General features: G+C 42.6%; 1 protein-coding gene across 5 annotated transcripts in view; it reads left to right on the top strand.

Moving 5' to 3' along the window:
* Nucleotides 1-27,928, top strand: part of TENM1 (teneurin transmembrane protein 1) — a 1,288,567-nt gene that overhangs the window by 188,027 nt on the left and 1,072,612 nt on the right. For all 5 annotated transcript variants that reach the window (XM_077285119.1, XM_077285117.1, XM_077285116.1 and 2 more), the window contains exon 2: nt 16,670-16,811. The gene's annotated coding sequence lies outside the window, so the exon portion shown is untranslated. The remainder of the gene's footprint in view (nt 1-16,669; nt 16,812-27,928) is intronic.

Below are 27,928 nucleotides of genomic sequence, written 5' to 3'. Positions count from 1 at the left end.
ATCTCATTGTTGAAAATTTTGAGTCAGGAGGAGGGTACTAAAGCATTTTCAAGGCATTAGATATACCGTAGAACACTGTGACGATCGTCATCAAATAGTGTCTAAAAGTTCACACAACAGTCACATAACCTAGAACTACACATCCCTTAAAATTGATGAAAAGATAAGGAGAACATTTCTCTGTGAAGATGCCAAGAGACCTACAGCAGCATTAAAGAAGGTTCAGGAATTTCTCGCAATTACTGGTTGTGTACTGCATATGACAAAAATCTCTCTCTTCTATGGCTGGCCGGTGGGATAGTGTGGCAAGTTGGAAGCCTTTTCTTACAAAGAAAAACATCCAAGACTGGCAATGTTTTGCCAAAACCTAAAACAAATCTGTCAAAATCTTGTGGGAAAATGTGCTATGGTCTGATGAGACCAATATTGAATTTTTTGGCTATAATTTCAAAAAGTTTGCTTGGCACCAAGCCAGCACTGTGCATCACCATATGAAACACCATTTCCAGAGTGAAGCATGGTGGAGGCTTTGGGGCTTATGAGGGCTTATGCTTTAGGGATGCCTTTTGGCAAATAGAACTGAGGCAATAGTTAAGATATAGGGAATTATGAAGAGTTCCAAATGTCAGATCTGCAAAAAAAGCCTCAAGCCTTATGCTAAAAAGCAGAAAATGGAGAGAAATTTCACATTTCAGCATGACAATCACCCTAATTATACCTCCATATCAACAAAAGAATGGCTTTGTTATAAGAAGATCAAAGTTCTGGAATGGCTCAACTAAAGCCCATACCTGAATCCAATTTGAAATCTGTGGGTTGACCTGAAGAGGGCTGTATGCGAGAGAATGTGGTTTGTACCCCAATATAATGCAACTGCCATATGATGTTTTGTGCCTTTGGCTTGGCATTTGATATCCAATTTCACTTGTAGTGCAGAATGGATCAGCCTGCGCAATTCTTCTAATCTGACAATCTGTCCGTACAAAGGATAGCCTTTGTAAAGCTTTTATTTTGCTGTCACTCCAGTTTATCATTGTTGCCTCACAATTGGGAGAACATTGAGAATTGAGATCTAGGTCCGCAAGCTTAATGATCTGCTAGGGTATCGCACCCCCACCGATCAGAATTTGATGACCTATTCTAAGGATAGGTCATTAATGTTAAAGTAGCAGACATCCTCTTTAAGATTTCCTGTTATTACAACATAATAGAGATATGAATATTCAAGTTACTATGCAGAACTGCACACTTCTTAAAGTTTTCTGTACTGTGTTTTTACTTCCTACCTTCTTATGATTCCAAACAACTATAAAATTAATAGGAATGTGCAGTTTGAAGGTGTTGAGACAGACTTCACACTTGTGATTTAATAAGGGAAAGTATAGTGAGAACCTCACATGGTATTGTATAATACAATGTACAGCACCTTAATCTGCAGCTGTCTGTAAAACATCTCACCTCCCCGAAGACCATGGTTTGCCTCATTAGTGGTGGTAGAAGAAATTATCACTTCACAGGGCAAAAAAATCTTCTATAGCAGTTGAGGTGATTGATGTAACAAGGCTAAAAAATAATGATGAAATGTATGTTTCAAAAGACAGATTCAAATGGCAGGAACTTCAAAGGCAATTAAATGTGACACAGCAGAAGCCTTGCTGGTATAAAGCCTTTTTTCAAATAAATGACAGGTAGGAAACATATTGTTTTCATACTGCTGGTTCTCTGTCTTGTATTTATTTTTTCAATGTCTGTAATAAATAAAAGACGTCAACAAAGTGAATCTTGAGACTGACATTTCAAGTAATAATATGGCTTTAAGTCTCAGTTATGTTATATGGTCATAAATAATTAACTGAATTCAATGTACTGCAGTTAAACATATCAAGATGAGACCAAGCAGAATGTAAATGGTCAGTCACCATAACTCTGAAAAGATCTGTTTTACAGACCGTTTAGTAGAAGACTGAGACCTATTCCTCTGTTATTACCCTTGGAAATATATGAATATATTGACACCTGAGCATTCCACTGTTAATGGAACACACAGTTGTATACTATCCAATTGCTGATCAGATTGTTTGACTGCTAGCATAGAAAATAGTAATGCCCAATTGGTACAATGTTGAAAAAAGGTGCTGCAATTTTTTTTCTATGGCATATACATATATAAAAGTTTCTAAAACATATAATAATAACAATAATAACAACAATAATACAACTAACAGCAATATTAATAATGCTAATAATAATAAAAAAATTGTAAATTTTAAACCCTATCAGTGCGAAATGTGTTATGAGAATTACAGGTGCACTTCACTTGCACTTTATGGCTACATTTAAGCCCCTTCACATGTCCGCTTACAAAAAATGTACACGTGACGTGAGACATGTCCATTGTTACTATCCATGCAGTTTTCTGTTGGCTGTCCGTATGTACAGTTGAAACCAGAAGTTTACATACGCTATATAAAAATACGCATGTTTTTCTCAATATCTGACATGAAATCAGAATAAAACTTTCCAATGTTAGGTCAATTAGGATTACCATAATTATTAATATTTGCCAAATGCCAAAATAATGAGAGAGAGAATGTTTTAATGCATTTTTATTACTGCAAAAGTGCAAAGTCAAAAGTTTACTTACACTAATACTACTATGCCTTTAAACAATTCTGGAATGCCCATATGATGATGCCATGTGTTTGGAAGCTTTTGATAGGTTTTTTAGCAATATTTGAGTTAAATAGAGACACAACTGTGGATGTATTTTGATGCACACCTGAAACACAGTGCTTCTTTGTGTAGCATCAAGGGAAAGTCTAAAGAAATCAGCCTTATCAGGAAAAGAATTGTGAACTTGGTCAACTCAGGCTCATCGTTGGATACAGTTTCAAGATACCTGAAGGTCCCGCATTCATTGGTACAAACAGTTTTACGCAAGTACAAACAAAATGGGTACAGCCATCATACTGCTCAGGCAAGAGATGGATTCTTTGTCCCAGAGATGAATGTGCTTTGGTCCGACATGTGCATATCAACCCAAGGACAAAAGCAAATACCTTGTGAAGATGACAGAAGCTGGTAAGATTGTGTCAATATCCACATATCCACAGTGAAACGACTACTGCATCAACAGGAACTGAAAGGCCACTCTGCCAGGAAGAAGCTGTTTCTCCAAAAGAACCACAAAAAACACGACCAATTTTTGCAAATTCACACAGGAACAAAGACCTTAATTCTTGGAGATATGTCCTGTGGTCTGATGAAACTAAAATTGAACTTTTTGGGCATAATTACAATCATTAATTTTGGAGTAAAAAGGGAGAAGCTTGGAAGCCTAAGAACACCACCCCAACTGTGAAACATGGAAGTGGCAGCATCATGTTGTAGGGTTGTTTTGATGCAGGAGGGACTGGTGCATTCACAAAATAGATGGCATCATGAGAAAAAAATATATGTGACAATACTAAAGCAACATCTCAATACATCAGCCAGGAAGTTGAAGCTTGGTCGGAAATGGTCTTTCAGATGGACAATGACCCAAAGCATACTGCCAAAATGGTAACAAATTGGCTTAAGGATAACAAAGTCAATGTTTTGGAGTGGCCATCATAAAGCCCTGATCTCAATCCTATTGAAAATTTATGGGCACACCTGAAACGGCAGGTGTGAGCAAGGAAACCTACAAATCAGTTAAATCAGTTTTGTCAGGAGGAACGAGCCCAAATTTCAACTATTGTGAGAAGCTTGTGGAAAGATATCCTAAATGCTTGAGCCATGTCATTCAGTTTAAGGGCAATGGTAAAAAAATAGTAATGAAATGTATGTAAACTTTTGGCATTGCAGTAAGTAATAAAAATGCCTTAAAACATTCTCTCTCTCTCATTATTCTTGCATTTGGCAAATATTAATAATTATGGTAATCCTAATTGACCTAAAACATGAAAGGTTTATTTTGATTTAATGTCAGATATTGACAAAAAAAATGCATATGTGTCTTTTCATATAGTGTATGTACACTTCTGGTTTCAACTATATTTCTGTACAAGCCATGTGCCATCCATGTGTACGTGTGTACCTTTCTTGTGACATCTATGTGCTGTCCATGTGTCAGGTACTGGAATAGAATGCAGAATAGAAATTACAGATTTTTATGTGTTAAATATGTGCAAGGATAAAAGAATAATAGATAGTTAGATATATAGTATATGCATGATATACAGTGGGGCAAAAAAGTATTTAGTCAGTCAGCAATAGTGCAAGTTCCACCACTTAAAAAGATGAGAGGCGTCTGTAATTTACATCATAGGTAGACCTCAACTATGGGAGACAAACTGAGAAAAAAAAATCCAGAAAATCACATTGTCTGTTTTTTTATCATTTTATTTGCATTTTATGGTGGAAAATAAGTATTTGGTCAGAAACAAAATTTCATCTCAATACTTTGTAAAATATCCTTTGTTGGCAATGACAGAGGTCAAACGTTTTCTGTAAGTCTTCACAAGGTTGCCACACACTGTTGTTGGTATGTTGGCCCATTCCTCCATGCAGATCTCCTCTAGAGCAGTGATGTTTTTGGCTTTTCGCTTGGCAACACGGACTTTCAACTCCCTCCAAAGGTTTTCTATAGGGTTGAGATCTGGAGACTGGCTAGGCCACTCCAGGACCTTGAAATGCTTCTTACGAAGCCACTCCTTCGTTGCCCTGGCGGTGTGCTTTGGATCATTGTCATGTTGAAAGACCCAGCCACGTTTCAACTTCAATGCCCTTGCTGATGGAAGGAGGTTTGCACTCAAAATCTCACGATACATGGCCCCATTCATTCTTTCATGTACCCGGATCAGTCGTCCTGGCCCCTTTGCAGAGAAACAGCCCCAAAGCATGATGTTTCCACCACCATGCTTTACAGTAGGTATGGTGTTTGATGGATGCAACTCAGTATTCTTTTTCCTCCAAACACGACAAGTTGTGTTTCTACCAAACAGTTCCAGTTTGGTTTCATCAGACCATAGGACATTCTCCCAAAACTCCTCTGGATCATCCAAATGCTCTCTAGCAAACTTCAGACGGGCCCGGACATGTACTGGCTTAAGCAGTGGGACACATCTGGCACTGCAGGATCTGAGTCCATGGTGACATAGTGTGTTACTTATGGTAGGCCTTGTTACATTGGTCCCAGCTCTCTGCAGTTCATTCACTAGGTCCCCCTGTGTGGTTCTGGGATTTTTGCTCACCGTTCTTGTGATCATTCTGACCCCACGGGGTGGGATGTTGCGTGGAGCCCCAGATCGAGGGAGATTATCAGTGGTCTTGTATGTCTTCCATTTTCTAATTATTGCTCCCACTGTTGATTTCTTCACTCCAAGCTGGTTGGCTATTGCAGATTCAGTCTTCCCAGCCTGGTGCAGGGCTACAATTTTTTTTCTGGTGTCCTTTGACAGCTCTTTGGTCTTCACCATAGTGGAGTTTGGAATCAGACTGTTTGAGGGTGTGCACAGGTGTCTTTTTATACTGATAACAAGTTTAAACAGGTGCCATTACTACAGGTAATGAGTGGAGGAAAGAGGAGACTCCTAAAGAAGAAGTTACAGGTCTGTGAGAGCCAGAAATCTTGATTGTTTGTTTCTGACCAAATACTTATTTTCCACCATAAAATGCAAATAAAATGATCAAAAAACAGACAATGTGATTTTCTGGATTTTTTTTTCTCAGTTTGTCTCCCATAGTTGAGGTCTACCTATGATGTAAATTACAGACGCCTCTCATCTTTTTAAGTGGTGGACCTTGCACTATTGCTGACTGACTAAATACTTTTTTGCCCCACTGTATAGAATGTGTGCCTTGTATGTGTAGGTTTCTGTAGATGAATTAAGCTAATAAATAATTGAAAAAATGATGTGGGGTCCCCCCATTTTTGGTAACAAGCAAAGGTAAAGCAGATACCTTAGGGCTGATATTATCAGGCTGGGACGGGCATGGTTATTGGGCCTTCTGAACCTGAAAATACCAGTCATGAGCTTCCCCAGAATTAGGGTATCACATCAGATGCTCCAATTTTGGTGCTTCGCCTTGGCTCTTACTGATGCCCTGGTACATTCTCAATTGGGGTAATTGTGCTTGGGATTGATTTCAGCTGTGCATTGTCCAAAAACAAAGCTGACATCAAGCCCTGATGTTAATAATGGAGAGGTGTCTATGAGACACTCCCATTACTAACCCAGTAATAAAAAATGAAACACACACAAAAAATGCTTTATTGAAATACGCACTCCCCGACACTTTCTTTGATTCTGTTAGCACCATGCTCACCACTGCCGGTCCCGGGGCTGTTGCTGCCGGTGCCACGCTTGCCGCTTTCTCCTCCTCTTCCTTCATTCCTCCTGCGCTGCTGCGGGCTTCTCTCTGGTCTGGCTCCCGGTGTGTGCCTGCTCGGGGGCATCAGCGAGCTTCCTCCCTGCTGCCAGCCGTGCACTCTGTCTCTTCCCATATGCATCTTAGGGATCGAGCGCGCACATTCCTCCCCCTTATCCAGCACTGTGACCTGACCCGGGAGTATTGACGGGCCATTAAGGGGCTGGCATTAGGTATTTCAGGCCGGCCTCCCCTTCTGGAGGCACCTGATTGTTGAGTTTTGTTCCCATTACCAGGCCCATCCCTCTGCTCCTCGCTTATGTCCAGTATCTCTGTGTCTTAATCCCTTGCCTCCCTGTTTCTTTTTGCCCAGTATCTCTGTGTCTTAACCCTTTGCCTCCCTGTTTCTTTTTCAGTGTCCGTCTCTGCCCTGTGTCCTCCTGGAACCTGTTACATCTCCTTAGTCTCCTCATTAGTCTGCAGACCTTCTCCTCTTTGATCTCCCTAGCCCTGCTTCCTCTTATTGTGGTTACTTATCCTGCTCCTTACCCGCACGGCTCTATCTCTCTTCCCTCGACCCAGTCCCGGCCCCGTTTGTTCGCTATCCTCAAGATGACCCCTGGTCCTGTCTGCCATGGTACTTGAAGCCTCTGAGCTTGCTCCCAAACTATCCCTGTATAGGGGTTGGTCCAATCTGGTGCGCTCACTCAGGGGAGGCTCGGTATGATGGTCCAGTGGGTCCACTCTTGGTACCTGCCACCTCCGGCATAACAGGCTCACATATACATATATCTATTACTAACAGATATATATTTCATGGATATCTATCTATTTACTCAATATTTACCTATCTATCTATTATCTTAGGACATTTTAACACATAAAAATCTACAATTTCTATTCTTCCTTCTATTCTGTTATATGTCACACAGACCAATTGACTTGTATTCGTGCTTGTCATCCGTGCCGCTGGAAACAGACATGTCTACGTGTGGGTCACACTGTTTGTGAAAACACAGACATGTGTGCAGCACCATAGATTATAATGAGTACTTGTGGGTATGTGTCTGCAGTAAGTGTAAAAACGGATGCTATACGCAGCGGACGAGCAATGCCTGCAGCGGTACATCCAGCAGCTGAAGAGCAGGTTGACCGCTCTCGAGCATTCGACCTCAGCTGTGGATGTTACTGCAGTGGCTGCCCAGGCAGCTAGTGAAGCTGCAGCTCGTATGTCCACTGTCACCCCTGTTCCGACTGTGTCCCATCTCCTGCTCCCAGATAAATTTGCTGGTGATAGCAAGTCCTGTAGGGGATTCGTGAACCAGTGTGCGATACATCGTGAGCTACTGGCTGCACGTTTCCCCTCAGAGTGGGCTAGAGTGGGGTTTGTAATTTCACTCTTGTCGGACAGGGCATTGGAGTGGACTACGCTGCTGTGGGAGCGCGATGATCATGAGGTGCAGAGTGTCTCGCGGTTCCTGAGGACTCTGAAACAGGTCCTTGTAGGACCTCAGGTCACCCATGATACTGCGCTCCAACTGCTGCCATTGACTCAGTGCTCTTCCTTGGTCAGCTGTTTTGCTGTCCAATTCCGGACTCTGGCATCTGAGTTGGAGTGGCTGGATAAAGTCCTCATCCTGGTCTTTTGGACAGGACTGGCTGACCATGTAAAGGATGCTCTGGCCACTAGGGAGATTCCGGCCATACTGGAAGAGCTAATATCTGTCACTACTCGCATCTACCTTCGTTACTCCAAGTGAGGGTTGGAGCGAGCCCAGTGTCAGCAGAGGTTTTGGCTGTCTCCTAACTTCACCAAGCCTCTGTAATCTCCAGTCCAGGCGTCAGAGCCCCAAGAGTCTATGGAGGTCTCTCGAGTGGGATCTAAGTTCTGGTCCACTCCTGTACCTCTACTCTGTCATGTCTGTTGGCAGCTGGGACAATATGCCAATAGATGTCCTCAGTGGTCGGGAAACGATCACGTCTAGTGGCTATAGGAGGAGGCTCACTAGACACCGGTGTTTTCCTCCAAGTTAACCTTCAAGGCGACACTCGCCTCTTGTCTGTCCACTCATGCAGTGGAGGTTTGTGTGGATTCCGGGGTGGAGGGCAATTTCATGACATCTGCCTTTGCGCAATGGCATGGATTACCTCTGGTGATACTCACCAAGCCAGGTACTGTCTGAGTGCTAAATGGATCAACTCTGCCCTCACAGATCACCTATCAGACCATTCCCCTCTCACCAAGTCACCAGCCCATCAGGAGTTAATCTCCCTGTTAGTCATACCCGAGGGTATTGACGAGGTCCTGCTAGGGGTACCATGGCTGCGTTATCATTCCCACATATAAATTGGTCCTCAGGGAGAATATTGAGTTGGAGTGGTTCCTGCTAGGGTAGATGCTTGAAGGTACACATTCAGGTGGCTACTACTGGGGTGCCCGCAGATCTAACCTCTCTCCCCAGATGCTACTGGTCCTACGACTGTCCTATTGACCTCTTGCCAGGTGCAGAGCCTCCCCGGGGTCAAGTTTATATGTTATCTCTCCCAGAGATGGAGGCAATGTTAGGGCTAGTGGAATGCACCAAATAATATAAAGAGAGATATGAGGTGCGTTCCCAGCCTGGGGTCCACCGTGCAGAGATGGAACCTGGTGTTGAGTAATGGCGGATGAACACTTGCTCACACATGGGTTAGACCTCACCCAGTGTGAATGGAAGCGAACTCTGTTGCTTCACAGAGTTGCTTAAATGAATGCTGTGCCCTGTTAATAGTCACAGGGTGCAGCTGGTGGATGTTGGTGGGATCCCTATGATTCACCCCCTCTATGCTGGTGATTGGACTCGCTCTGACCCTCGGTGGCTTTCGAGCCTGCGCCTGAGGCTGCCCTGAGTCAGATGCTGAGTCCAAGCGGGAGTTCCCACCCTACACTGACTGGTTGTCAGAACTTATTAAAGATTTACCACAAAGAGTGTGTACAGTGCCGCTCTGACGGACACCACTCACCACCCTAACTAGGGCTAGGAAAGTGCACTGGTTGTGCACAGCGCCGCAATGGCGGTGGCTGCTAATTGACACAGTAATTCATGTCTAGTGCTGGATGGCACAATCTGGCACTAGATAGTTCAATCATCCAATTACTTTCAACAACACTAGGGATGGGAATGATTAAGGAGCTTTCACCAGTTTCAGTCATACATCCACATATACACAATTTCAGTCCTATACTAGCACATGGCTGAGAGGCCATGCAAGCCTTTTATAGATGTAGCCTTCCAGGACCTTCCTAGTGGTCCAATCAGAGACACTACAGAACCTGAGCATGTGACCTCCAATGAGAAGTCGTCCCACGGGCATGCTCAGTAGATGAAAAGCAGGACTTAGTCCCTGGAACATCTGCTCACCACTGATCAATGCTGGTTACAAAGGCTGAACCTGGGGCAGCAGCCATAACAAGCATCACAGTATCAGCTTGAGCCAGATGCTGGGACTGACGTCTCTGCTGAGCAGACTCCACTGCAGCTGGGGAAGAATGGGAGACCGCAGAGGACATGGTTCGAGATTCCCCCTGTGCAGCGGTGGGAACTCGACACCTAACAGACTATGTGTCAGTATATTAAAGAGAACTTGACGCCATTGTTTATTAGGAAGCCGGTGTCACCTGCGGGAGCTGGCTTCTTCTTTGTACAGAAGAAGAGCGAGGAGTTACGGCCATGCATAGACTACAAAGGTGTTAAGTATGACTTGATATGTACTGTATCCGTGAGGGGGACAAATGGAACATGGCATTTAACACTAGGGATGGCCACTTTGAGTATTTGGTGATGCTCTTCGGGCTTTGTAATGCCCCAGCCACCTTCCAAGAGTTTGTAAACGATATCTTCCAGGAATTGTTATCCACCTTGGTTGTAGTCTACCTGAATGATATTCTCATCTATTCACCAGATATAGACTCCCACTGGAGAGATGTATGCAAGGTCTTCGAGCTACTACAGGCTAACTCCCTGTATGCTAAGCTAGAGAAGTGCATTTTTGAGCAGGATTCTTTGCCTTTCCTTGGCTATATCATCTCAGCCAAGGGCCTCGCCATGGATCCTGCCAAACTTGAGTCTGTTATGAACTGGCAAGAACCCCAATCCTTTATTTGCTGCGCTTCATGGGGTTCATCAACTACTATTGCCAGTTCATTCCCCACTTCTCTACCTTAATAGCTCCTTTGGTAGACCTCATCAAGAAAGGAGCTAATTAGTGATGAGCGAGTGTACTCGTTGCTCAGGTTTTCCTCTGGGTGACCTCCGAGTATTTATGACTGCTTGGAGATTTAGTTTTCATCGCGGCAGCTGAATAATTTACAGCTACTAGCCAGGCTGAGTACATGTGGGGGTTGCCTGGTTGCTAGGGAATCCCCACATGTATTCAAGCAAGCTTGTAGCTGTAAATCATTCAGCTGCACCGATGAAAACTAAATCTCCGAGCAGTCATAAATACTGCCCGAGCAATGAGTACACTCGCTCATCACTAGAGCTAATCCCAACTTGTGGTCAGAGGAGGTCTCCAAGGCTTTCACCTGCATAAAGTCTCACTTCACTAGTGCTCCCATTCTACATTCTCCCGATGTGGATAAGCCATTTATAATGGAGGTGGATGCATCATCTGTCGGTGCTTGGGCGGTCCTCTTTCAGAAGAATGCTCAAGGTCGGAAGCATCCCTGTTTCTTCTTCTCTAAGACCTTCACATCGGCAGAGAGGAATTATTCCATGGGGGACAAGGAGTTGCTAGCTATGAAGCTGGCTTTTTCAGAGTGGACTCGCCACCCCTTCCAAGTCTATACCGACCACAAAAATTTGCTGTATTTGCAGATGGCCCAGCGGTTAAACTCTCGCCATGCCAGATGGTCCCTTTTTTTCTCCCGCTTTAATTCACCCTCCACTTTCTCTCTGGGAGAAAAACTCACATGCCGATGCTCTCTCCCATTCCATTGTATCATCTGAGGAGGGAGAGGAGCCTACGCTTATTGTCCCTTTGGAGAGCTTAAGGACCATGGCTCTGGTTTCGCTGGAGTCTGTGCCTCCGGGCAAGACTTTAGTTCCACCAAATTTAAGAACGGAGGTTCTCTACTGGGCCAATCTCTTCAGGGTATCATCCCTAGATGAACAGGTTGGTAGAGGGGGCCAACTACCCTGAAATAGATTGGGGAACAGAAACCTGCAGTTCCAGTAAAGGTAATCGATTTTTGACAACTATGAGAGACAATTACCTTTCACAACTGGTTCAGGACCCAACAAGGAGGGGGGCACTGCTAGACCTAATATTAACCAACAGGCCAGACCGCATATCAAATATAAGGGTTGGGGGTCACTTGGGGAATAGTGATCACAAAATAATAAGTTTTCATGTAACCTTTAATAAGATGGGTAGTAGGGGGGTGACAAGGACACTAAACTTCAGGAGGGCAAATTTCCAACGCATGAGAGAGGATCTTGGTGCAATTAACTGGGACGATATCCTGAGACACAAAAATACACAAAGAAAATGGGAGACATTTATTAGCATCCTGGATAGGACCTGTGCACAGTATATACCGTATGGGAATAAACATACTAGAAATAGGAGGAAACCAATATGGCTAAATAGAGCTGTAAGGGGCGCAATAAGGGACAAAAAGAAAGCATTTAGAGAATTAAAGGAAGTAGGTAGTGAGGAGGCATTAAATAAATACAGAAAATTAAATAAATTCTGTAAAAAGCAAATCAAGGCAGCAAAGATTGAGACAGAGAGACTCATTGCCAGAGAGAGTAAAAATAATCCCAAAATATTCTTTAACTATATAAATAGTAAGAAACTAAAAAATGACAGTGTTGGCCCCCTTAAAAATAGTCTGGGTGAAATGGTGGATGAGGATGAGGAAAAAGTCAATATGCTAAATGACTTTTTTTCATCAGTATTTACAAAAGAAAATCCCATGGCTGCCAATATGACTAGTGATAAAAATTCCCCATTAAATGTCACCTGCTTAACCCAGCAGGAAGTACAGCGGCGGCTAAAAATAACTAAAATTGACAAATCTCCGGGCCCGGATGGGATACATCCCCGAGTACTGCAGGAACTAAGTACAGGCATTGATAGACCATTATTTTTAGTCTTTAAAGACTCCATAATAACAGGGTCTGTACCACAGGACTGGCGTATAGCAAATGTGGTGCCAATATTCAAAAAAGGGGCAAAAACTGAACTCGGTAATTATAGGCCAGTAAGCTTAACCTCTACTGTGGGTAAAATCCTGGAGGGCATTCTAAGGGATGCTATGCTGGAGTATCTGAAGAGGAATAACCTCATGACCCAGTATCAGCACGGGTTTACTAGGGACCGTTCATGTCAGACTAATTTGATCAGCTTCTATGAAGAGGTAAGTTCCGGACTGGACCAAGGGAACCCAGTGGACGTAGTATATATGGACTTTTCCAAAGCTTTTGATACGGTGCCACACAAAAGGTTGTTACATAAAATGAGAGTAATGGGGATAGGGGAAAATATGTGTAAGTGGGTTGAGAGCTGGCTCAGGGATAGGAAACAAAGGGTGGTTATTAATGGAGCACACTCGGACTGGGTCACGGTTAGCAGTGGGGTACCACAGGGGTCAGTATTGGGCCCTCTTCTTTTTAACATATTTATTAATGACCTTGTAGGGGGCATTCAGAGTAGAATTTCAATATTTGCAGATGACACTAAACTCTGCAGGGTAATCAATACAGGAGAGGACAATTTTAAATTACAGGATGATTTATGTAAACTAGAAGCTTGGGCTGATAAATGGCAAATGAGCTTTAATGGGGATAAATGTAAGGTCATGCACTTGGGTAGAAGTAATAAGATGTATAACTATGTGCTTAATTCTAAAACTCTGGGCAAAACCGTCAATGAAAAAGACCTGGTTGTATGGGTGGATGACAAACTCATATTCAGTGGCCAGTGTCAGGCAGCTGCTACAAAGGCAAATAAAATAATGGGATGTATTAAAAGAGGCATAGATGCTCATGAGGAGAACATAATTTTACCTCTATACAAGTCACTAGTTCGACCACACTTAGAATACTGTGCACAGTTCTGGTCTCCGGTGTATAAGAAAGACATAGCTGAACTGGAGCGGGTGCAGAGAAGAGCGACCAAGGTTATTAGAGGACTGGGGGGTCTGCCATACCAAGATAGGTTATTACACTTGGGGCTATTTAGTTTGGAAAAACGAAGACTAAGGGGTGATCTTATTTTAATGTATAAATATATGAGGGGACAGTACAAAGACCTTTCTGATGATCTTTTTAATCATAGACCTGAGACAGGGACAAGGGGGCATCCTCTACGTCTGGAGGAAAGAAGGTTTAAGCATAATAACAGACGCGGATTCTTTACTGTAAGAGCAGTGAGACTATGGAACTCTCTGCCGTATGATGTTGTAATGAGTGACTCATTGCTTCAATTTAAGAGGGGACTGGATACCTTTCTGGAAAAGTATAATATTACAGGGTATATATATTAGATTCCTTGATAAGGCGTTGATCCAGGGAACTAGTCTGATTGCCGTATGTGGAGTCGGGAAGGAATTTTTTTCCCCATGGTGGAGTTACTCTTTGCCACATGGGCAATTATTATTATTATTATTATTATTACATGGGTTTTTTTTGCCTTCCCCTGGATCAACATGTTAGGGCATGTTAGGTTAGGCTATGGGTTGAACTAGATGGACTTACAGTCTTCCTTCAACCTTAATAACTATGTAACTATGTAACCAGACCCTGGTCACGTATCTGTGACATTTTGTCTCTGCCAGGCAGGATGACTGGGCATCCTTACTACAGTGGGTGGATTTTGCGCTTAACAATGCCATTGCCGATTCCACAGCGTAGACTCCTTTCCTCCTCAATTACAGCCAGCATCTATGTGTCCCTGTGCCTATGCCTGTGTCGTCCACTGATTCTAGGGTCTCAGACTTGGCGGTGGAGGCTTGTGACATCTGGGACTACATGTAGGATGCCATTTGGGCCTCTGAAGAGAGGATGAGGGTTTCCGCCGACACACATCGGCACCCCGATCCGACCTTCGCTCTTGGTGACTTAGTGTGGCTCTCTGCCCGTAACATCAGGCTGCATGTTGAGTCCACTAAGTTTGCTCCCTGCTACCTAGGTCCCTTCAATGTCCTAGAACAGGTGAATACCATAGTTTATCGCCTGGCCCTTCCTCCACACCTGGGTATCACCAACACCTTTTTTGTTTCCCTCTTAAAACCCGTTCACATGTCCCGGTTCTCTGAGTCATCTGCCAGGGCATCGAGCTCATCCACAGATGATTTTTGAGTGAATGCCATTGTCGGTTCGAAGGTAGTATGTGGCAAAAAATTCTGTCTGGTGGACTGGAAGGGTCATGGTCCAGAGGATAGGACCTGGGAGCCTGTTGACCACATTCGAGTGCCTGAGCTTGTTGCGGCTTTTGAGCGTGGCAAGGCCCTAGGAAGGGGGAGTCCTAGAAGGGGGGTAATGTTAGGTGTCGGGATTATCCCGCTGTACAGGGGGAATCCCAAGCCATGTCTTCTGAGGTCTCCCATTCTATTTCAGCTGCAAAGTACTCTGCTCAGCAAAGACATTTGTCCCAGCATCTTGCTCAATCTTGAGCTGTGCGTTTGGTTGCTGCTGCCACACACAGGTCCAGCTATAGCAGCCAACATTAGACAGCGGCGAGCAGACGTTCCTGAAACTAAGTCCAGCATTTGCCCTTCTGAGCATGCCCATGAGATGAGCAACCATTGGTGGTTGGAGGTCACATGCCCAGGTCCTCAAGCGAGACTGGATTGGCTTACTAGCAAGATCCTTGCAGATGGACATCTATAAAAGGATATCACGACTGCACGGCCATGTGTTAGTATAGGCCATGACCTCAGTGTGTGTGCATGTGTGAATGACTCTGGTGATAGCTCCTAATGATCCCCTACCCTCTGGTTGTTGAATGAGTATTAGGGTGATTGGAGTAGAGTCAGAGCCAGGTAGTGGTCTCGCAAGTCCGACGCCGCGTACTTAGCGGGTCCCGTCAGGCTTTAATCCTGCGTTCTTGGGGCTGAGTCAAACGACCTCACTTGTGCTAAATCCGCTGAGTCCTGTGTCAGTAACAGGGAACAAGATCTTATTTATTGGTTGCTGCAGCTCTGTGAGTTTGCTGCTGTTTCACACCGGGTGACGCCTAACCCATGTTTCTTAGGTTTCTACCACCATATAAGGTCCACCATTGCCTAGCAGCAGATACCATCTCTGCACGGTGGACCCCAGGTTGCGAAGTACCTTATTAATATATTTATTTGATGTGTTCCACCGACCCTAACACTTCTATATAAGAAACTGGGCAGTGTGTTAAATTAATGATGAGATATTGCTTCCATCACTAAATGTTTCATTAGGTGTACTCTGCCAAGCACTGTTTATGTGAAAGGCTTAATCCTGCAAAGGGGCCAACCAGGGAATTCACTTGGACCCCTATGGTCCCCAGCGATCACGCAAAAATAAAGTTTTAGATGTATTTAATATATGTTTAAAACACTATACAACATGACACTGAGCCATAGCTTAGATGAAAAAGAGAATGTATAGTGGAAAAGTATGTAGCTTCAGATATAACATTGTGCTAGAAATAGATACAGCAATGTGCGCCATAGTTGCACCAAAACTTATGCACAAACAAGACAATAAATAAGTTTAGACAATAGTTGGACAACTGTACAGTATAGTATGAAGCCAGGGAACCAGTGTTTAAAAATATAGCAAATTTATCATCCTTCCTGAGCTACTGTGATAAATCTTGTGTATTTTCATACTTTGAAGTCTAAGTTAACGTTGTTTAAATGATAACAAACTCCTGAGAAAAAGGCAGAAATATGCATTCTATTACTTGAAACAATATAGCTATAGTGCATGCCGTATATTACGCTAAAAAACAGCCAGAAATAACTCCCATTCTAGTAAAACATACCAGATATTCTAAATATCAATGTTAACATTGCAATGCCTTGTAAGTATGGATTACAGCACTTAAGTTCTGTTGTTATTAATGTATTCTTTACTGAAATCCCTAACAATGACCGTTATGCATTCTTTCCAAATACACCTTTCATAGGTGAAGGACTGATGAAATTTAATGTAAAAAGCAATGTATTGAATCTCAACATTCCTTATCCTTTTCAAGGTTCCTGGATGAAGAAATGTAGGTTTTTATGTGCTAATTGTTTTGGACTGTGTGGTTATAAAAAAAAATAAAGAAAACCTAATATGTCTGTCAATTTCAGGATATTAAAGAACGTATCAAAGGTATAACTGGAATGCAGAGGGCCTTTTCAGACTGACTAAGGATTACTGTGGTCCACTTCAACAACAGAATAAAAGCTTCACCTTAAGCCTTCCCTTCTTGTCATAGAGGATCTTTGAGTGGTAAGACACATTCATTTACGTCCACTGGTGTTTTTTTTTACCTATCAATGAATTGTAAATGAAAATGTTTAGAAAGTAAAATACATGTGTTATAGATACAAAATTTACAATTGCGTGGAGTTGGCTAAGGAAGGAATAAAACCTTGAGAGAGAGATTTCAGTAACTCCCTACTGGAAAGTGAGAGTCAACCTATGCATTTATGATAATTTTTTTTTACTCATTATGTTGATTAGAGATGAGCATATCTGTTGAAATTCCAATTCGTCAACTTCATTGAATTTTCTCCAAAATATTAAATTTGTGTTAAGTATTGCCACAAATTTTTATACTAGTCAGCTCCTAATTACTCAGAAAAAGAAAGTGAGAGAGAAAGTGAATTTCAGTAATTTCGACACAAACTCTTTCTTCCACTTATCAATTTTCTCATCTCAAACATTGATAGAATACTATCATTATATAATAGTATCCATCACCATAATAATTAATTGTAAAAAGTAGAAAGAAGTATACTATGCTATACTTATCCTTTTGGATACCACTTATTGGAAAGCAAAGTCAACTGCATTTTTTACCAAACAGTATCCAGTAATAAAAAGTGTGAATTTTTTATTTTGGAGTTTTGGTTACTTAAGTTAGATTAATATTTATATACACAGACTTTTCATGAGGATTTTTTATGGTTTTCCTAAATGTCAGTTTGATAAGATTGGATGCATACCAAGTGAAAAAAAAGTATAAGAACCCTCCTAAGTGTAAGTTTATACAGATATGTAAAGGTTTACAATTTCTTGATAAAGCGGTTACTGCAGGAAATTTCTGGCTTACTTCCAGTCTACTTGTTTTTAATATTTCTGTGAGTTTGGGAAATTTAGGAAGTAACTTCAGTGGTCGCAATGGATAATGGTTACATGGGTCCTGTTATTTTTTATCTCTTGTTATATGTCAAGTTACTTTGTGTCTCCCATGTAATTGCAGAAATTATTGAGCTATGTTAGTTAATATGGAAAGGTGAGTAATGTTCTCTTGGCGAGACCCATAACTATGATTTATGCAGTACACCACAAACACTGATTATTATTTTGGGAAGAGCAGAAAAGACCAGTTTAAATTAACTTGGACTTTCTAGATTTCAATTTGGTCCATTTTTCCATGGATTTATCATTAACATCTGTGATTGCATCCAATAAAAAACTGAAGTGAAAAATGTCTCATTCTGATAACTGTGTGAAGTTTGACCTGAAATGTGGTGCACAATACAGATGTATTGTGAGATTATGGTTTTAAGAAACATATTGTCGCCCACATAGCTTTGAATAAGTGGGTACAATGTATAACAATTTCAGTTTTCCCATGGAAGCCCTAAAAACAATGCTTACAGGAGAATACACTCTTCTATGTAGGGCATTCCGTGGAACATTTTATTTCTTTAACCAAAGCAAATTACATAAAAAACTATAATAAAAAGACACCATATAGACTTTGCCTAGCAAGTTTAATAAATGAAGGTACAGTAAAGTTTCTCTTTCTTAATTTATCATAATCTTGGTGAAGGCAAGACTTTGATTTTATTTAAATTACTTAGTGAGAAACTCAAGTGGAAAAAAATGTTTTTTTTTCCGGCCTTAATCATTCCTTTAAAAATCCTTGAATTTCTGTCATAAATGACGGGCCTGATTCATTATTGTTCACGCCAATCTTGATGGGAGGGAGCGAGCTGTAGTCAGACACTCCTGATTCTTGAAGAGGAGTCAGGCAAATAGTGTACCCCTGTGTGCCCCTCATTATAAATCCCACTCCAGCCCCTCCAGCATACAAACCAACAGTCATGGCACTCACATGATGCAGTTTGGCAATTTTCTTGGCTACTGATGAGTTTGATAATGCTGTTTCTCTTTTCTCGGGAATCTTCTTCATCAACCTAAAAACACACTGAGCTATTAGGGAATGTGAGAACAGGTTGTAATTTATAGTATACAAGAAGAAAAAGGCTACGGGCTTTTAGAGAATGTGGAGGTCCCTGCACTTCCAATCCTTTTCGCTGCAGTGAATCTTGATAAAATGGCCCCTGGTGGTAGCAGATGTGCAAATTGAGATCTCAGTTCTCGAGATCTCATCTCCTGAGATCTCAATCTGCGCATTTTCCTGAATTCCATCTCAGTGAAAGGAATGGAAAATGTGGGGACTCTGCTGACATTTTGTAAAAGCCCACACTGCCGAACACCCTCTCCTCCCAACCCAAGGCCCGCAGCATTGACCCACTCCTGCCCTCGCCACCATCTTCCTGCAGCAGCAACCCTGCCTTCTGGCACCCAGCCCAGAAAGCTACCGTACAAGTGGACTACAAGACACACCACCATTTTATTTATTTTTTTAATTCCTATTTTACTCCCCAAAAATTTTGGGAGCGGATTATTGTCTGATGCATCTTAAAGTCTATAAAGTACTGTAATTATCACTCTTTTATTCATAACTCAATAGCACACATGAAGAAACTTTGTAATTAATCTCATCAGACAAAAAAGCCTTTTTCTCCTCCTGGACTGATCTTCAACTCTGATTTCAGGGGTAATAGCTGTCTTTAATGTATACATATTTTCACATTGCTGTGATGCAACATGATGGTTGCTGCTTTTTGCATTTTATGGAAAGAGGAGGGGGGATGTAAGAGAGGAGCTGGAGGCAGACACAGACATTATGCTGTTAATAATCCTGAAATAGCAGTTGCATATTAACACCAGAGCTCTAAATTATAAAAAGAACAATTAGAATTTTATTTCAATCCTGACACTATTGCTGTTTTGCACAGGTTTTACTTATATATTTAGACATTCAGTACTCATACACATGCATTCCCATGTTAACTGTTCACATTTCAAGGCATTTTAATTTGGCCTTTTCTCGCTTATTGATAATTTTACTGTGGCGTTTGATATTTATAAAGAACAGATATTGCATATTGATGAAAATATCCACTGCAATTTATTGCAAGGTTAAAGTCAAAGAATAGTCTGATAATTCTTACCCGCAAGCAGCTTTACAGTAAAAAAAAATGTAATTTTCCTTTTTTCTATAATACTGTGTATATACTGAAATCTCTGGACAGTGGATATTATATCTTTGAGTGTGTATCATAAAAGGTAAAGCTGTTTGATGATACTGTAAGTTTGCAATGTTGTCACATAATTTTCCATTGAGCATCCTGATTTTATGACGGCTGTAAAAATTGGTGCTTTAGTATGAGTTTCTAGAGAAGAAATAAAGCAAAAATCAGGCGCATAACTATAAGGGGTGGAGAAATGGGATAAGAGGCTTCTTTGCATATAAGTATTCCCCAGTAATATAATTGGCACATTATAGGTATGAGCTCTAGTTAAAGACTTTGCATTGTGGTTCTTCTATTCATCACGTAAGATGCTTACTGGATACTTGAATACTATAAAACTATAAAAGTCAAAGTATATAAAAAGATTCTTCTTAAGCGTCATTGAAAAGAAAAAGATTGTGTTGACTATTTTGACTAGGATCACTGTTCTAAGCCATGTATGTCTGCATGAGAATCTTATTTCTCCTCAATAATCTGAAATCACTTCTTCTACTGAAAGTTCAAAACTATCAACAAGCTTATACAATGGGTCCATTAACCCCTTCACCCCCAATGTTACAATTCTGACCACTGTCCCTTTATGAGGTTATAACTCTGGAACGCTTCAACAGATCTTGGCGATTCAGACATTATTTTCTCGTGACATATTGTACTTCATGATAGTGGTAAAATTTCTTCGATATAACTTGCGTTTATTTGTGAAAAAAATGAATATTTGGCGAAAATTTTGAAAATTTCGCAATTTTTCAACTTTGAATTTTTATGCCCTTAAATCACAGACATATGTCATGCAAAATACTTAATAAGTAACATTTCCCACATGTCTACTTTACATCAGCACAATTTTGGAACCAAAATTTTTTTTTGTGACGGAGTTATAAGGGTTAAAAGTTGACCAGGAATTTTTGGAATGTTTAAATAAAAATAAACATTTAACTTTTTTTCACACAAAATGTATTTCAGCTCCAATTTGTTTTATTTTACCAAGGGTAACAGGAGAAAATAGACCCCAAAATTTGTTGTTCAATTTGTCCTGAGTACGCTGATACCCCATATGTGGGGGTAAACCACTGTTTGGGCGCATGGCAGAGCTCGGAAGGAAAGGAGCGCCATTTGACTTTTCAATGCAAAATTGACTGGAATTGAGATGGGACGCCATGTTGCATTTGGAGAGCCCCTGATGTGCCTAAACATTGAAACCCCCCACAAGTGACACCATTTTGGAAAGTAGACCCCCTAAGGGTCTTATCTAGATGTGTGGTGAGCACTTTGACCCAACAAGTGCTTCACAGAAGTTTATAATGCAGAGCCGTAAAAATAAAAAATCATATTTTTTCACAAAAATGATCTTTTCGCCCCCAATTTTTTATTTTCCCAAGGGTAAGAGAAGAAATTGGACCCGAAAAATTGTTGTGCAATTTGTCCTGAGTACGCTGATACCCCATATGTGGGTGTAAACCATTGTTTGAGCGCAGGGCAGAGCTCGGAAGGGAAGGAGCGCCATTTGACTTTTCAATGCAAAATTGACTGGAATTGAGATGGGACGCCTTGTTGCGTTTGGAGAGCCCCTGATGTGCCTAAACATTGAAACCCTGTACAAGTGACACTATTTTGGAAAGTAGACCCCTTAAGGAACTTATCTAGATGTGTGTTGAGCACTTTGACCCAACAAGTGCTTCACAGAAGTTTATAATGCAGAGCCGTAAAAATAAAAAATCATATTTTTTCACAAAAATGATCTTTTTGCCCCCATTTTTTTATTTTCCCAAGGGTAAGAGAAGAAATTAGATCACAAACGTTGTTGTGCAATTTGTCCTGAGTACGACGATACCCCATATGTGGGTGTAAACCACTGTTTGGGCGCATAGCAGAGCTCGGAAGGGAAGGAGCGCTATTTTACTTTTCAATGCAAAATTGACTGGAATTAAGATGGGATGCCATGTTGCGTTTGGAGAGCCCCTGATTTGCCTAAACATTAAAAAACCCCACAAGTGACACCATTTTGGAAAGTAGACCCCCTAAGGAACTTATCTAGATGTGTTTTGAGAGCTTTGAACCCCCAAGTGTTTCACTACAGTTTATAACGCAGAGCCGTGAAAATAAAAATTCTTTTTTTTCTTCACAAAAATGATTTTTAGCCCCCAGTTTTGTATTTTCACAAGGGTATCAGGATAAATTGGACCCCAAAAGTTGTTGCCCAATTTGTCCTGAGTACGCTGATACCCCATATGTGGGGGGGAACCACTGTTTGGGCGCATGACAGAGCTCGGAAGGGAAGGAGCGCCATTCGGAATGCAGACTTAAATGGATTGGTATGCAGGCGTCACGTTGCATTTGCAGAGCCCCTGATGTACCCAAACAGTACAAACCCCCACAAGTGACCCCATATTGGAACTAGACCCCCCAAGGAACTTATCTAGATGTGTTGTGAGAACTTTGAACCCCCAAGTGTTTCACTACAGTTTATAACGCAGAGCCGTGAAAATAAAAATTCGTTTTTTTTTCACAAAAATGATTTTTATCCCCCAGTTTTGTATTTTCACAAGGGTATCAGGATAAATTGGACCCCAAAAGTTGTTGTCCAATTTGTCCTGAGTACGCTGATACCCTATATGTGGGGGGGAACCACTGTTTGGGCGCATGACAGAGCTCGAAAGGGAAGGAGCGCCATTTGGAATGCAGACTTAAATGGATTGGTCTGCAGGCATCTTGTTGCATTTGCAGAGCCCCTGATGTACCCAAACAGTACAAACCCCCCACAAGTGACCCCATATTGGAAACTAGACCCCCCAAGGAACTTATCTAGATGTGTTGTGAGAACTTTGAACCCCCAAGTGTTTCACTACAGTTTACAACGCAGAGCCGTGAAAATAAAAATTCTTTTTTTCTTCACAAAAATGATTTTTAGCCCCCAGTTTTGTATTTTTACAAGGGTATCAGGATAAATTGGACCCCAAAAGTTGTTGTCCAATTTGTCCTGAGTACGCTGATACCCCATATGTGGGGGGGAACCACTGTTTGGGCGCATGACAGAGCTCGGAAGGGAAGGAGCGCCATTTGGAATGCAGACTTAAATGGATTGGTCTGCAGGCATCACGTTGCATTTGCAGAGCCCCTGATGTACCCAAACAGTACAAACCCCCCACAAGTGACCCCATATCGGAAACTAGACCCCCCAAGGAACTTATCTAGATGTGTTGTGAGAACTTTGAACCCCCAAGTGTTTCACTACAGTTTACAACGCAGAGCCGTGAAAATAAAAAATCTTTTTTTTCCCACAAAACTTATTTTTTGGCCCCCAGTTTTGTATTTTCCCAAGGGTAGCAGGAGAACTTGGACCCCAAAAGATGATATCCAATTTGTCCTGAGTACGCTGATACCCCATATGTTGGGGTAAACCCCTGTTTGGGCACACGGGAGAGCTCTGAAGGGAAGGAGCACTGTTTTCCTTTTTCAACGCAGAATTGGCTGGAATTCAGATCGGATGCCATGTCCCGTTTGGAGAGCCCCTGATGTGCCTAAACAGTGGAAACCCCCCAATTATAACTGAAACCCTAATCCAAACACACCCCTTACCCTAATCCCAACAGTAACCCTAACCACTCCTCTAACCCAGACACACCCAACCCTATTCCCAACTGTAAATGTAATCCAAACCCTAACCCTATCTTTAGCCCCAACCCTAGCCCCAACCCTAGCCCTAACCCTAGCCCTAACCCGAGCAATAACCCTAGCCCTATCACTAGCCCTAACACTAGCCGTAACACTAGCCCTAACCCTAGCCCTAACCTTAGCCCCAACTGTCATGATCTCTGCAGGCAGAGATCATAGCAAGCCTATAGAGGGACAAGCTCTCGGAAGATGGAACTATACTGACCATGAACTAAGCCTGCCGCGCAACTAGAAATAGCCAGGTAGCATTTCCTATTTATCGCTAGATGCCCAGCTCTGGCCTAAGACCTAAATAGCTAGCAGAGGGAAATATAAGACCTGGCTCACCTCTAGAGAAATATTCCAAAGAAGACAGTAGCCCCCCACATATAATGACGGTGAGTTCAGATGAAACAACAAACGCAGCAGGAAAATAGTCTTAGCAAATTTGAGGTCCGCTTACTAGATAGCAGAAGACAGATAGTATACTTTCATGGTCAGCAGAAAAATACTAACAAAACACCATCCAGAGATTACCTTAAACTCTGGCATTAACTCATAACGCCAGAGTAGCAATCCCTGATCGACGAGAGCTTTCCAGACACAGTAACAAAACTTCAGCTGCGAACTGGAACAAATAGGCAAAACAAAACATGGACAAAAGTCCAACTTATCAGTAGTTGTCTAGAAGCAGGAACAAGCACTGAGAGGCATCAGATAACATTGTTGACCGGCAAGAAACCACCAGAGAAATGAGCTTAAATAGCGACACCCACTACTGATGGAATCAGGTGAAACAGGAAAGAGGATGACAAGTCCAATTCCACAAGCGGCCACCGGGGGAGCCCAGAATCCAAATTCACAACAGTACCCCCCCCTCAAGGAGGGGGCACCGAACCCTCACCAGATCCACCAGGGCGACCAGGATGAGCCCTATGGAAGGCACGAACAAGATCAGAAGCATGAACATCAGATGCATTGACCCAAGAATTATCCTCCTGGCCGTAACCCTTCCAGTTGACCAGATACTGGAGTTTCCGTCTGGAAACACGAGAGTCCAAAATTTTCTCCACAACGTACTCCAACTCACCCTCAACCAACACCGGAGCAGGAGGCTCAACAGAAGGTACAACAGGTACCTCATACCTGCGCAATAACGACCGATGAAAAACGTTATGAATGGAAAAGGACGCAGGGAGGTCCAAACGGAAAGAAACAGGATTAAGAATCTCCAATATTCTATAAGGGCCGATGAACCGAGGTTTAAACTTAGGAGAAGAGACCCTCATAGGGACAAAACGAGAAGACAGCCACACTAAATCTCCAACACAAAGCCGAGAACCAACACGACGATGACGGTTGGCAAAACGCTGAGTCTTCTCCTGTGACAACTTCAAATTGTCCATAACCTGCCCCCAGATGTGATGCAATCTCTCCACCACCGCATCCACTCCAGGACAATCCGAGGATTCCACCTGACCGGAGGAAAATCGAGGGTGAAACCCCGAATTACAGAAAAACGGGGACACCAAGGTGGAAGAACTGGCCCGATTATTGAGGGCGAACTCTGCCAATGGCAAAAAAGCAACCCAATCATCCTGGTCAGCAGAGACAAAACACCTCAGATATGTCTCAAGGGTCTGATTAGTCCGCTCGGTCTGGCCATTAGTCTGAGGGTGAAAAGCAGATGAAAAAGACAAATCTATGCCCATCCTAGCACAGAATGCCCGCCAAAATCTAGACACAAATTGGGTACCTCTGTCAGAAACAATATTCTCAGGAATACCGTGCAATCGGACAACATTCTGAAAAAACAGAGGAACCAACTCAGAAGAAGAAGGCAACTTGGGCAGAGGAACCAAATGGACCATTTTAGAGAAACGGTCACAGACCACCCAGATGACAGACATCTTCTGGGAAACAGGCAGATCTGAAATAAAATCCATCGAGATGTGTGTCCAAGGCCTCTTAGGAATAGGCAAGGGCAACAGCAGTCCGCTAGCCCGAGAACTACAAGACTTGGCCCGAGCACAAACGTCACATGACTGCACAAAGACTCGCACATCTCGTGACAGAGAAGGCCACCAGAAGGATCTTGCCACCAAATCCCTGGTACCAAAAATTCCGGGATGACCTGCCAATGCAGAAGAATGTACCTCAGAGATGACTCTGCTGGTCCAATCATCCGGAACAAACAGTCTATCAGGCGGACAACGATCCGGTCTATCCGCCTGAAACTCTTGCAAGGACCGCCGCAGATCAGGAGAAACGGCCGACAAAATTACTCCCTCCCTAAGGATACCTGTGGGTTCAGAATTACCAGGAGAGTCCGGGTCAAAACTCCTAGAAAGGGCATCTGCCTTAACATTCTTAGAACCCGGTAGGTATGACACCACAAAATTAAAGCGAGAAAAAAATAAAGACCAGCGCGCCTGTCTAGGATTCAGGCGTCTGGCAGTCTCAAGATAAATCAAATTTTTGTGGTCAGTCAATACCACCACCTGATGCCTAGCCCCCTCGAGCCAATGGCGCCACTCCTCAAACGCCCACTTCATGGCCAAAAGCTCCCGATTCCCAACATCATAATTCCGCTCTGCGGGCGAAAATTTGCGAGAAAAGAAGGCACAAGGCCTAATGACGGAGCAGTCGGAACCTTTCTGCGACAACACTGCCCCAGCTCCGATCTCCGAAGCGTCAACCTCAACCTGAAAAGGCAGATTCACATCAGGCTGACGCAGCACAGGGGCAGAGGCAAAACGGCGCTTAAGCTCCTGAAAGGCCTCTACAGCATGAGGGGACCAATTAGCAACATCAGCGCCTTGTCTGGTCAAATCAGTCAGTGGTTTAACGACATCCGAAAAACCAGCAATAAATCGGCGGTAAAAGTTGGCAAAGCCCAAAAATCTCTGAAGACCCTTAAGAGAGGAGGGCTGAGTCCAGTCACAAATAGCTTGCACCTTGACGGGATCCATCTCAATGGAAGAGGGAGAAAAAATATACCCCAAAAAGGAAATTTTCTGGACCCCAAAAACGCACTTAGACCCCTTCACACATAAAGAATTAGACCGCAGAACCTGAAAAACTCTCCTGACCTGCTGGACATGAGAGTCCCAGTCATCAGAAAAAATCAGAATATCATCCAGATATATTATCATAAATTTATCCAGAAAATCGCGGAAAATATCATGCATAAAAGACTGGAAAACTGAAGGGGCATTAGAAAGACCAAAAGGCATGACCAAATACTCAAAGTGGCCCTCGGGCGTATTAAATGCGGTCTTCCACTCATCCCCCTGCCTGATCCGCACCAAATTATACGCCCCACGAAGATCAATTTTAGAGAACCACTTAGCACCCTCTATACGAGCAAACAAATCAGTAAGCAATGGCAATGGGTATTGATACTTAACAGTGATCTTATTCAGAAGCCGATAATCAATACATGGTCTCAAAGAGCCGTCTTTTTTTGAGACAAAGAAAAACCCAGCTCCCAAGGGAGAAGAAGATGGACGAATATGTCCCTTTTCCAAAGACTCCTTTATATATTCCCGCATAGCAGCATGTTCCGGCACAGACAAATTAAACAAACGACCCTTTGGATATTTACAACCCGGTATCAAATCTATGGCACAATCGCACTCACGGTGCGGAGGTAACGACCCAAGCTTGGGTTCGTCAAAGACGTCTTGATAATCAGAGAGGAACTCAGGGACTTCAGAGGGAATGGACGACGAAATAGAAACCAAAGGTACGTCCCCATGAATACCCTTACATCCCCAGCTCAACACAGACATAGCTCTCCAGTCCAAGACTGGGTTGTGAGACTGCAACCATGGCAATCCCAGTACCAAATCGTCATGTAAATTATACAGCACCAGGAAACGAATAATCTCCTGGTGATCCGGATTGATACGCATGGTTACTTGTGTCCAGTATTGTGGTTTATTATTAGCCAATGGGGTGGAGTCAATCCCCTTCAGAGGAATAAGAGTCTCCAAAGGCTCTAAATCAAAACCACAACGATTGGCAAAGGACCAATCCATAAGACTCAGAGCGGCGCCAGAGTCAACATAGGCGTCCGAGGCAATGGATGACAAAGAGCAAATCAGGGTTACAGACAAAATAAACTTAGACTGAATGGTGCCAATGGAAACAGACTTATCAAGCTTCTTTGTACGCCTAGAGCATGCCGATATAACATGAGTAGAATCCCCACAATAGAAACACAATCCATTCTTCCGTCTAAAATTCTGTCGCTCGCTCCTGGACAGAATTCTATCACACTGCATACTTTCTGGCGTCTTTTCCATAGACACCGCCAGATGGTGCATCGGTTTGCGCTCCCGCAGACGCCTATCAATC

The sequence above is a fragment of the Ranitomeya variabilis genome, chromosome 2 (assembly GCF_051348905.1).
Source record: "Ranitomeya variabilis isolate aRanVar5 chromosome 2, aRanVar5.hap1, whole genome shotgun sequence".
Lineage (NCBI taxonomy): Eukaryota > Metazoa > Chordata > Amphibia > Anura > Dendrobatidae > Ranitomeya > Ranitomeya variabilis.
The sequence above is the reverse complement of the archived record's forward strand: the minus strand, read 5'-3'. Positions and strand labels throughout refer to the sequence as shown.